Below are 12,738 nucleotides of genomic sequence, written 5' to 3' on the forward strand. Positions count from 1 at the left end.
GCTGCACAATGTGGGGGCGGCTATCAGCACGGCTGCGCGCACTCATTCTCTGCTCCTTCCTCCCAGCATTATGAGGACTGGAGCAGAGCGCTGGCAGTGCGCGCGGCCGTGCAGAGTTGCTGGCTGCAGTGTAGCAGGGGCACACAGTCACACACGCTGTGACTCACCCCCGCACCTGCAGTCAGCAGCAGAAGCTCCGATCCCGCCCCTCCAGCAGCGTCACAGCTCTCACAATGTGAAGAGCCATGGAGGGGCGGGGCTAAATGTCGGGGGCGGAGCCACGGACAAGCAGGAAGAAGAGGCAGAAGGAAATATGAAAATCAGAGCGGGAGACAGAAAAGATGTGAGAACAGAGACAGAAAACAACAGAGAGGCAAGACACAGGTGAGAAGTATATATGTATATATATATATATATATATATATATATATATATATATATTACATCATTATCTAAGGGTCACACTTCCATCTTTCTGTCTGTCCTTCTGTCTTTCTTTCTTTCACGGATATTCATTGGTCGCGGCCTCTGTCTGTCGTCGCTGATTGGTCTCGGCAGCTGCCTGTCATGGCTGCCGTGACCAATCAGCGACGGGCACAGTCCGATTAGTCCCTCCGCTGCAGTCAGTGCCCGGCGCCTGCTCTATACTCCCCACAATCAGCGCCCGCTCCATAATCCCCTCCAGTCACCACTCACACAGGGTTAATAGCAGCGGTAACGGGCCGCGGTGTAACGCACTCCGTTACCGCTGCTATTAACCCTGTGTGTCCCCAACTATTTACTATTGATGCTGCCTATGCAGCATCAATAGTAAAAATATGTCATGTTAAAAATAATAAAAAAATGAAAAAACCTGCTATACTCACCCTCCATCGCCTTTCCCGCTCCTCGCAACGCTCCAGTGCCCGCTCCATGCAAGTGGCAGCTTCCGGTGCCAAGGATGGTATGTGAGAAGGACCTGCCATGACGTCACGGTCATGTGACCGCAACGTCATCACAGGTCCTGCGCTCATACCAACCCTGGGACTGGAAGCTGCCTCGTGCGATACAGGGCCAGAATTCATCGGAGGGTGAGTATATGTTTATTTTTTATTTTAAGTCTGTATACTATGTGGCTCTGTGCTGTATACTCCATCACTGGGCAATATACTACGTGGCTGGGCAATATACTACGTGACTGGGCAATATACTACGTGGCTGGGCAATATACTACGTGGCTGGGCAATATACTACGTGGGCTGTGCAATATACTACATGGCTGTGTTATATACTACGTGGCTGGGCAATATGCTACGTGGGCTGTGCAATATACTACATGGCTGTGTTATATACTACGTGGCTGTGTTATATACTACGTGGCTGTGCTATACGCTTTGTGGGCTGTGCTATATACTGCGTGGGCTGTGTTATACACTACGTGGCTGTGCTATATGCTACGTGGGCTGTGTTATATGCTATGTGGCTATGCTACATTTCTCTGCTGTATCTGCATCATGAATCATGCTATGTGTTAAAGGGGGGGCCCACTGAGACTCTTTCGCCCGGGGCCCTCTAAAACCGCGGCCGGCGCTGCAGCTGTTTAACGCTATTGACGTGCGGGCCCGCGCCCGTACGTCAATAGTTAACAACAGCCACCAGCCATTTGGAGGCTGGCAGCTGAAGTCTGCCGCAGCGCACATGTCGACGGCTTCTGACGTCATTGTCAGTCGCCGGCGAGTGCACGCTTCAGCTGCGTGGAGAGAGCAGGAGCGCGGTCAGGTAAGCAGAACTTGTTTTTTTTTTTTGCAGACCCTATCATGTGTGTTGCCCTATTTTTGGTAACCTTTGTGTGTATTGAGCCGAGGGGGGGGGGCGCCAAGCTCGGGAGCAGCCCCGGGCGGCAAAAGCTCTAGCTACGCCCCTGTTGGTATGGAGACATGAGTTCAGTCTTTTTGTTATTCTTTCCTAACATTAATATATAGCAGGGTGTGGAGAAAGTTTCTAAACTTCCATATGGAGGCTTTCTCCAAAGAAGTTCCAATTGTAGCCATCTTAGAATTTCTACAAAAGGGTCGAGAGCTGGGTTTATCAGTCAGCACCTTAAAAGTCCAGATTTCAGCTTTGGGAGCTCTTTATGGATGTAATATAGCAGGAGATAGATGGGTTGCAAGATTCATTAAGGCATGTGAGCGAAGTAACCCGGTCCACATTCCACTTCTACCACCATGGGATTTGAATCTGGTTCTTGAGGCATTAACTAGTCCCCCGTTTGAGCCATTACATTCTATCCCTTTAAACAACATGTCATATAAGGTAGCTCTACTAGTAGCATTGACATCGGACAGAAGAGTCAGTGACATCCAGGCCCTCTCCATAGACCTCCCTTTTCTGTTAATATTCCAAGACCAGACAATTCTCAAGCCAGACCCATCATACCTTCCTAAGGTCGCATCCAGTTATCATAGGTCACAAGAGATATTTCTTCCTTCCTTTTTTGATACACCTTCAGGCCCGAAGGAAGAAAAGTTTCATACTTTAGACGTAAAAAGAGCTGTCCTGACCTATATAGAGAGAACTTGGTCTTGGAGGCAGAGTAGGGCTCTATTTGTGTCCTTTCAGGGCCACAGGAAAGGACACAGAGTCACAAAAGCTACCTTATCTCGATGGATCAGAGAAGCTATCTGTCTTGCCTACTCGTCAAAAGGCGAGAGTCTTCCGGAAGGAATAAAAGCACATTTTGCATGGGCCATGGCATCCTCTTGGGCTGAGAAAGCAGACGTGTCAATTTACTTAATATGTAAGGCCGCAACTTGGTCAACGCCTTCCACTTTCTACAACCATTATAGACTTGATCTATCCACATCTTCTGACTTAGCTTTTGTTAGAGCTGTCCTTAGCACGGTAATCCCACCGAGGTGACGGTTCTCTGTAAGTCTCTCATGTGGGTGCTGTCATGGCGAAGGGTAAAAAGGCAGGTTACTTACCAGTAATGCTCTTTTAGAGAGTACACGACAGCACCCACTCATTACCCTCCTTAGTTATATATATATATTTTACAAAGATCACTCCGTAATGCCTTGGTGTATAAAGTATCTAACTTAAGTTATTACTATTGTCTGATAAGAATAGAACGAACACTTTTCGGTTCCTCTCGTACTCTGAAAACCAAACTGAGGAGGAGGGAGGGACAGCCTCCTTTTATTCTGTAGGTTTCCTGTTCCTATGGTTGGATCCCCTCTCTCATGTGGGTGCTGTCGTGGACTCACTAAAAGAGCATTACCGATAAGTAATCCGGCTTTTCTCATTGTGAGAAGGTCAGAAAGGGGTTAATGTGGCATGGTTTCAGGACAACGTTATTAGTACAAAGAATTTATATTGTGAAATGTGGACTCCTGGCTGGAACACAATACCAACCCAAAATAATTAAAAGATAAAATGTTGCCTGCATTGTGTAGCATGGTAGTAACAAAAAAAATAGATTTTTCTTTACTCTGGATGAGCCTTGGATACAGCAGAATCTTAGCACAAAAGAATTACAACCTCAGATGTGGCCAACTTTTTGGAGCCTGGTAGTAACAGAACAAATTAATATTTTAGCATGTGTGCCCCTGTATGGAGAACAATATCTGCACCAAGCAATGAAAAGACGAAATGTAGCCTGCTTTAGGTAGCACGATAGAGAGAAAAACAATTTCGATTTTATCGTGCACCCCTGTATGGAGAACAATATTAGCACCCAAAAATTTTAAACTGACATCTGGCCTGCTGTATGATGTTACTAACAGAAGAAAGTATTTTTTTTTAATGCTGATGAGACCTCTATAACATAGACTATATGTGACAAACAATTTCAAACTGAGATCTCCCCTACTGTATCATGTTAGTAACAGCAAAATATAGTTTTTTTTACTCTGCAACTGCTCTGCACAAAGATTAATTTCACCGCCACTAAATCGCAAAATGAGATATGGTGTGCTGAATCATGTTAGCCACTGCAATTTTTTGTTTTACTGTGCAACAGCTCTGAAGGCAGATGAATTTCACTGCCACTAAAAGACAAGGTGGGATATGGCATGCTGTATCATGTTTAACAACAGAAAAAAAGTGTTTTTTTACTCTGCAACAGCTGTGCACACAGATGAATTTCACCACCATTAAATGATAAAGTGGGATATGGCATACTGTATCACATTTTTAACAGAAACAAATATTTTTTTTTACTCTGCAACAGCTGTGCACACAGATGAATTTTATAGCCACTTAATGCAAGGTGGGATATGGTGTGTTGTATCACAATTGCAACAGAAAAAAATTGTTTTTTTTTTACTCTGCAACAGCTGTGTACACAGATGAATTTCACCGCCACTAAGTGACAAGGTGTGATATGACCTGCTGTACCACATTTATAACAAAAAAATATGGGTTTTAACTCTACAACAGCTGTGCAAACAGATTAATTTCAACGTTACAAAATTAGAAGGTGGGATATGGCATGCTGTATCACATTTGTAACAGAAACAAATATATTTTTTACTCTGCAACATATGTGCACACAGATGAATTTTACATCCACTTAATGCAAGGTGGGATATGGTGTGCTGCATCACGTTTGTAACAGAAAAAAATATTTTTTTTTATTCTGCAACAGCTGTGCACAAAAATGAATTTCACTGCCACTAAATGACAAGGTGGGATATGGCGTGCTATATTACGTTTCTAAACATAGCCTTTTTTACACTGCAACAGATCTGGTGTGCTGAATCACATTTAACAACTGAAAAAAATAAATTGTGAAAAGTCTACTCGTGCATGGAGCAAATAAAAGCAGTGCACAACACACTTCTATGAAATGTGCCCTGCTGTCTTTGTCTGTGGACCTCACTAATGGCACAAAAAATATATATATTGCTGGCAGGTCGATTTCACAGCCATACAGGAAACTAGCTATCTAAACTATCTTACTTTGAAGATAGTGCCTAGCTAACTAGCTAAAATCTATCAGCACCCAGGACCAGCGTGAGGAGCAACTTCTCTGAGCTGTTAAACTGACGAAATTGTGCTAAAACAAAATGTCCGCTCTTTATATAGAGAGGGACATGTGATTTCAGCAGCCAATGGCACAAACCATTGTGTCTGGACATTGTGGATGTTTCCTGCGCCCTGATTGGCTAGCCGAAATGTGCACACATAAGTTAGAAAAGCAAAAAAAGTTTACAGGCATGCTCCTCTGAGCTCTCCCCACCCCCTACCCTCATCAAACACACACCTCCTGCTCATCATACACCACCACTATACTAGCCAAAGTGCTAAACATACTTTATTGGCAACGCAAATATATTCTCGCACTTTTACTGAATGTTACTGATTTTTAAAAAAATTACCTTGAGTGCTGAGGAGAAAGTCTGTTGCTGTGTTGCACTTCTCCTTCAGGTTAATGGTTCCATCTTCTGGGTCTGGACAAGTATCGTCCCACTTTCAATGCTGAGGAATCACTGGTACCACAGCGTTGTTTTCTCTCTCCAGTTAAGGTGCTTGGGGAAAACTGACTTGGCTGTGTTATGCGAATCCTTCCTTCTGACACAGTACTGCTAGCCACTCATGTGGCAACTTGGCACTATCTTCTCCCTTAATGCTAATTCGTTTAACAGTCTCTTACTGTTCAGACATCTGTAGCGCCCACATCTCTGCCTGCAGAGACACCAGTGTACTCACCACCGAGGCTCCCATCCTGCTCCTTCCGGGTCTGCTGCTGCCTGGGGTGCGTGCACTCCTAGCAGGTCTCCAGGCAATGTGCTTAGGGCACGTGCGCACATGCCCTCTTTCTTAAAGGGGCTGCACACGTTCCTCTAAAGTTTCCCCAGCCAATAGCTGGAGGTCACTTATTATTTAAAGCTCCTCCTATAACATGCAGGTGCCTGTGCAATGTTGTGAGTTTATTCCTAACATGCTTGTCAGTTCTCAGGTCCCAGTACTTATATTTTAGCCTGCTGCACCCGCCAGTTGTTTCTTCAATGGCAGCCGAGCCAGCTGCACCTGCCAGAGCTTCCCTCAATGGCAGCCGAGCCAGCTGCACCCACCAGTCCTCACCTCAACAGCAGCTGAGCTAGCTGTACCCGTCAGTGCTCACCTCAATGGCAGCTGAGCCTGCTGCAACCGCCAGTGCTCACTTCAATGGCAGCCGAGCCTGCTGCAACTGCCAGTGCTCATATCTCCATCAGACTGTCCTGTCTGCACCTGTTGTTCCTGTCATCTCTGCCTGCTTGCATCTGTTTGACTTTCCCATGGGCCATTCCAGCTACCCGTTCCCAGGGATCAGCTGCCATCTATCCAAGGTCAGTCCTGGATTAGCACCTGGATCACCTCCCTTGTCTCTCCATGGACCTCGGTGTCGTTAGCTGCTGCATGTCCGTGGTCAGATTGGGTGAGGCTCCTAGTCACGCCTCTCCAGGTCTTCCTTGGGCTTTATAGTAGAAACAAAATAGAGAGGAGGGGGCGCTCCTGGTGTGGTACCCGGTGGTCAAGTGGAGGAGGTTAAGAACAATGTACACTAACTTGCCATGGTTATACTGCTGGTATATACGTGGTTATACTGCTGGTATAACCATGTTGGCAGAGCCTGTGGTGCTTATCGTGCACCATTGGCGGTCCCAGCTTCTGGGTTCAGAGGGTAGCCGGTCATGTGGAATGTCACGTGATGCTGATGTCACTGTAGGTCCTCTATCTTTCAGGTCCTGCAGGGAGGTTGATAGTCTGCTGGGTCCGTGCTGCACCAAGCTGTTCACCCAGAAGAGTGTAAAATGCAAAGAAGCAAAAGTACGGATGATTAGGGCGCTCAGACTAAAGGTACCGTTACACTAAACGACTTACCAACGATCACGACCAGCGATACGACCTGGCCGTGATCGTTGGTAAGTCGTTGTGTGGTCGCTGGGGAGCTGTCACACAGACAGCTCTCTCCAGCGACCAACAATCAGGGGAACGACTTCGGCATCGTTGAAACTGTCTTCAATGATGCCGAAGTCCCCGGGTAACCAGGGTAAACATCGGGTTACTAAGTGCAGGGCCACGCTTAGTAACCCGATATTTACCCTGGTTACCATTGTAAAAGTTAAAAAAAAAACAAACAGTACATACTCACATTCCGATGTCTGTCACGTCCCCCGCCGTCAGCTTGCCGCACTGACTGTGTCAGCGCCGACCGTAAAGCAGAGCACAGCGGTAACGTCAGTAACCTGATATTTACCCTGGTTACAAGTGAACACATCGCTGGATCGGCGTCACACACGCCGATCCAGCGATGACAGCGGGTGATCAGCGACCAAAAAAAGGTCCTGATCATTCCCCAGCGACCAACGATCTCCCAGCAGGGGCCTGATCGTTGGTCGCTCTCACACATAACGAGATCGTTAGCGGGATCGTTGCTACGACACAAAAAGCGTGACGTTGCAACGATATCATTAACGAAATCATTATGTGTGAAGGTACTTTAAGACAGACACTTGTTTTAGGTAGAAAAGAAACTTCTTTACTTGGTCATTATCTCCTCACAAAGCTTTTCAGCGGTGAATCCGCCTTCATCAGGTCCTGAAAAGCTTTGTGAAGAGATAATGACCAAGTAAAGAAGTTTCTATCTAAAACAAATGTCTGTCTTAAGGTACCGTCACATTTAGCGATGCTGCAGCGATCTAGACAACGATCTCGATCGCTGCAGCGTAGCTATGTGGTCGCTGGAGAGCTGTCACACAGACAGCTCTCCAGCGACCAACTATGCGAGGTCCCTTGGTAACTAGGGTAAAAATCGGGTTACTAAGCGCAGGGCCGCGCTTAGTAACCCGATGTTTACCCTGGTTACCAGCGTAAACGTAAAAAAAAAAACAAACACTACATACTTACATTCCGGTGTCTGTCCCCCCGGTGACGTCACCGCTGTGCTCTGCTTTCCGGCCGGCGCTTATACAGTGCAGAGAAGCACAGCGCCGGGGGACAGACACTGGAATGTAAGTATGTAGTGTTTGTATTTTTTACGTTTATGCTGGTAACCAGGGTAAACATCGGGTTTCTAAGCGCGGCCCTGCGCTTAGTAACCCGATATTTACCCTGGTTACCAGTGAAGACATCGCTGAATCGGCGTCACACACGCCGATTCAGTGATGTCTGCGGGAGTCCAGCGACGAAATAAAGTTCTGGACTTTCTGCGCCGACCAACGATGACACAGCAGGATCCTGATCGCTGCTGCCTGTCAAACTCAACGATATCGCTAGCCAGGACACTGCAACGTCACGGATCGCTAGCGATATCGTTCAGTGTGAAGGTACCTTTAGTCTGAGCGCCCTAATCAGCCGTACTTTTCCTTCTTTCCTAGGGCTTTGGCACAGTGGTTCTACTACCCAGCTTGTTACAACATCCTTATTGTTCTGTCTTCCTGACACAGACACGAGTCTCTCTTGGTCCTGCCTTTCGGATCAGACACTTCCTGCTTCTTAAAAACATTACCAGGGATGCTAAATCCCCATACAAGAAGGTACAAATGCTAAATCATTAAAATGGTAGAAACTTTATTGCTATTTTATATTTATAAAATAAAGTTAAAAGGCAAGCAAATATATTCCAGAATGTAGCATATCAGATATCATAGAAATAAATGCACTCTCGACATTAGCAACAATGCACATTACAGTGATAAATGGGCTAAAGTAGAACTCTATAGATCAAAACATAAAGTGCGAGTGCAATTGCAATTACAAATGTTCCACTACCTGTTTCTCCAACAAAGTTAATTAGCATGGGAGTGCAAAGGTATGGGCTTGTAGGAGGTGCATTCAATTGCCCCTTGGAAAAAGCTTAGGCGAAACCAAAACATCAGGGTGGTAGCCCAGGTGCACACCGGCTTCTCTTTCTAAAAGTGTAAGTAGTAACGCGATTGTTCTCAATGATTATGCGCCTCCTACACACCCATACCTTTACACTGCCATTCTAATTAATGTTGTTGGACAAACAGGTCGTGGAACCTTTGTGATTACAATAGCATTTGGACTTTATTTTTTAATTTATAGAGCTATTTAGTCCATTTATCACTGTCAACTGCATTTTTGCTAACATTGAGAGTGCATTTGTGTGTGAAGACGTGTGATATCTGTTTGCTACATTCTGGGATATCTCTGCTTGTCTTTTAGCTTTAAATTATAAATATGAAATAACAACAAGGTTTCTACTATTTCAATAATTTTAGTGTTTGTGCCTTGTGTGGGGATTTAGTATCCATGGTAGTGTTGCTTAGTATCATTATGATTCAGTGTGTTAATCTAACTTCCTGCTTCTTGCTCAAACCAACACAAAGCAAGCTGTAGTGGGAAAGGAATAGTCCAAGTGCACACAAATCAGAAAAGAGCCTCTTAAAGTCACAGTGTAACTCAGTTCTTGGCAGGGGCTGAACCCCTACATTAGGATAAGAGCCAAATTATTATTGTCAGTATTCTTACCTTACAGCAATTTTTTTCCGACACCTTCCTAAAACTTTGTTCACTTGCATTTCATTAATTCATTAAAAAAAACCATTAACAGTTACATTTTTTTAAAGCATTCTTAATTTGCAGCATTTTTTACACACTATTAGAATTACATCTCGAATCACAGCTCCTGAACAAATGTTTACAATTACAAGAAATGTCTCTTCCAAATGTTGAGAGAGTAAGTAACAAAAATGCAGTGGAGTACATTTTCAGATCGTATCACCAATTAATTACCTTTTTTCTTTTACTGTGTTAAACAGATACATTTTACGCTGCAGTTACAGTAAGTAAAATTAAACAAGGCAAAACAGGCTAAGAGTGTTACTAATTTAATATAAAAGTCACTTTCCAGATTATTAGGGAACTTCCACACCAAAAATTTCAGTTAGAGGAACTGAATGTCAGATTTCTACTGAAGTTTACTATATTTATTTCTCAACCACAGCAGTCAGATGTTACAGTAGCTTGATTTACCAATGCTATCTTTCATAGATTGTATGTAAGAGTATAGCAGAAGAAGCATCCCCTGAAGATATACTGTTAATTGTAATGCATAATGTAATTCTGAATATATGATATTGCCTGTAATATTTATGCAATTTATATTTGTAATGTTTCTTGTAATTGCTAACAGTATTATTATTCTCTGCGAAAGTAAGATTAATTCACTTTTGTTGGGAAAGTGAAGGTACAGTGCCTGACAGACAGCGAATGCATGGCAGAAAAGGCGTCATGTGCACAGCACAAATATGACGATTATACAAAAGGGCAGGTTCAAAGGCAAGCACGGAGCAGCATTGTAATTGCAAATCATGTGAGCAGAAGCCACAATAACAAAGACGAAAGAATAAAAATATATCAGCGGTTAAGAGGTCATTGGTGACCTTAGTAAGGGCAGTTTCAGTGGAATGGTGTGACCGGAAGCCAGATTGTAAGCGGTCGAAGAGGGAGCAGGAAGATAGATGGGAGGACAGTTGAAGATGGACATGTTGTTCCAGTAGTTTTGAGGCAAAGGGGAGAAGTTATATAGGGCGATAGCTAGATACAGAGGATGGGTCAAGAGAGGGCTTTTTGAGGATAGGTGTGATTGAGGCATGTTTAAAGCTTGAGGGGAAAACACCAATTGTTAGTGATAGGTTGAAGAGATGGGTTAGGGTTGGTATGAAGACTGTGGTGAAGTTTGGGATGAAGTGGGATGGGAGCGGGTCAAGTGCACAGGTGGTGAGATGCGATCTTGAGAGTAGAGTGGAGAGTTGATCTTCTGTAATGGTGGAGAAGTTGGTTTTGGAGGCAGAGGGCTGGGAAGTCGGGAGGAAGGGCTCTGGGGGTTGTTGACCAAAACTGTCTCTGATGTTTTCAATCTTCTGCTTGAAAAATGAGGCAAAGTCGTCAGCTGAGATAAGTGGGGAGGGAGGAGGTGCTGGAGGACTGAGGAGAGAATTGAAGGTGTTGAATAACTGTTTAGGGTTGTGAGACAGGGAGGATATGAGAGATGAGAAGTAGGTTTGTTTAGCTGTGGCGAGTTTGGTCTTGAAAGTAGTGAGGGACTGTTTGAATGCGATGAAGTGCTTGTTGGAGTGAGATCTTTTCCATCTGCGCTCAGCAGCCCTGGAAGCTCGCCTCAGTTCTTTGGTCAGACTTGTTCTGTTTCTTATGATATTTATGGTTAATTAAAGGGAATCTGTCACCTAATTTTGACCCTATAAGATTCGGCCACCGCCATCAGGGGCTTATCTACAGCATTCCGCAGGTCCGGGTCCAGCGCCTCCCATCTTCATACGATGTTGCCCTCTTACTTGATGCTGTCGCTGCTCCTGTGCAGGCGTACTTTGTCTGCCCTGTTGAGGGCAGCGTAAAGTACTGCAGTGTGCAGGGACCGTGAAAATTCAGAGAGGTGCCTGCTCATTGCAGTACTTTACGCTGCCCTCAACCGGGCAAATCAGTAAGCCTGCACAGAAGCCTGGGGGTGCTGCCTTACACTACAGAGTCTGCCTATGGGTGTACTGCCTGTTGTGAATTCTGTGGCGAAGCTCCCTCCTGTGGTCACAAGTGGTACTTCGGCTGATTCTCTCTGTGAGCTTCTGTTGGTGGAGGGAAGTGGTACTGCGGCTTCTGAGTTTCCTCCCTCAGGTGATCTGGTGAGGTCGTTAGGTGCTTCTCTACTTAACTCCACCTAATGCTTTGATCCTGGCTTCCTGTCAATGTTCCAGTGTTGGACTTGCTTTTCCCTGGATCATTCCTGTGGCCTGCTGCTCTGCATAGCTAAGTTCTTCTTTGCTATTTGTTTGCTATTTTTTCTGTCCAGCTTGTCTAATTTTTTGCTGGAAGCTCTGGGACGCAAAGGGTGTACCTCCGTGCCGTTAGTTCGGTACGGAGGGTCTTTTTGCCCCCTTTGCGTGGTTTTCTTTAGGGTTTTGTGTAGACCGCAAAGTTACCTTTTCTGTCCTCGCTCTGTTAAGAAAGTCGGGCCTCACTTTGCTGAATCTATTTCATCTCTACGTTTGTCTTTTCATCTTAACTCACAGTCATTATATGTGGGGGGCTGCCTTTTCCTTTGGGGTATTTTTCTGAGGCAAGGTAGGCTTATTTTCTATCTTCAGGCTAGTTAGTTTCTCAGGCTGTGCCGAGTTGCATAGGCAGAGTTAGGCGCAATCCACGGCTGCCTCTAGTGTTGTTTGGAGAGGATTAGGGATTGCGGTCTGCAGAGTTCCCACATCTCAGAGCTCGTTCTATAATTTTGGGTTATTGTCAGATCACTGTATGTGCTCTGACCGCTATGTCCATTGTGGTACTGAATTGCCTTTCATAACAGTACAGGAAGCCCAAAGTACTAATGATTCTCAATAGAGGGAAAAAAGAAGTTCTGAGACCATTTTTTTTTCTTTGCACTGTGTTTTGCCTTTTTTTTCCCCTAGACATTTGGGTGGTTCAGTACACAGGTGTAGCGATGGACATTAGAAGTCTGTCTTCATCTGTGGATCAGCTCTCGGCAAGAGTACAAAAGATTCAAGACACTATTGATCAGAAATCTATGTTAGAACCAAGAATTCCTATTCCTGATTTGTTTTTTGGAGATAGAACTAAGTTTCTGAGTTTCAAAAATAATTGTAAATTATTTCTGGCCTTGAAACCTCGCTCCTCTGGTGATCCAGTTCAACAGGTTTTGATGGTTATTTATTTTTTGCGCGGCGACCCTCAGGACTGGGCATTTTCTCTTGCGCCAGGAGATCCTGCATTGGGTAATATCGA

The 12,738-nt window shown here is 44.7% G+C and overlaps 1 long non-coding RNA gene across 1 annotated transcript in view; it reads left to right on the plus strand.

Annotated features, from left to right (window-relative positions):
* Positions 1-297: 297 nt before the first annotated feature.
* The window catches only part of LOC138658161 (uncharacterized), a 58,107-nt gene continuing 45,666 nt past the window's right edge, over positions 298-12,738 (plus strand). Inside the window, exon 1 of the long non-coding RNA XR_011317369.1 lies at positions 298-384. This is a non-coding gene — a long non-coding RNA (uncharacterized lncRNA). The remainder of the gene's footprint in view (positions 385-12,738) is intronic.

Source organism: Ranitomeya imitator, chromosome 1 (assembly GCF_032444005.1).
Source record: "Ranitomeya imitator isolate aRanImi1 chromosome 1, aRanImi1.pri, whole genome shotgun sequence".
Classification (NCBI taxonomy): Eukaryota; Metazoa; Chordata; class Amphibia; order Anura; family Dendrobatidae; genus Ranitomeya; species Ranitomeya imitator.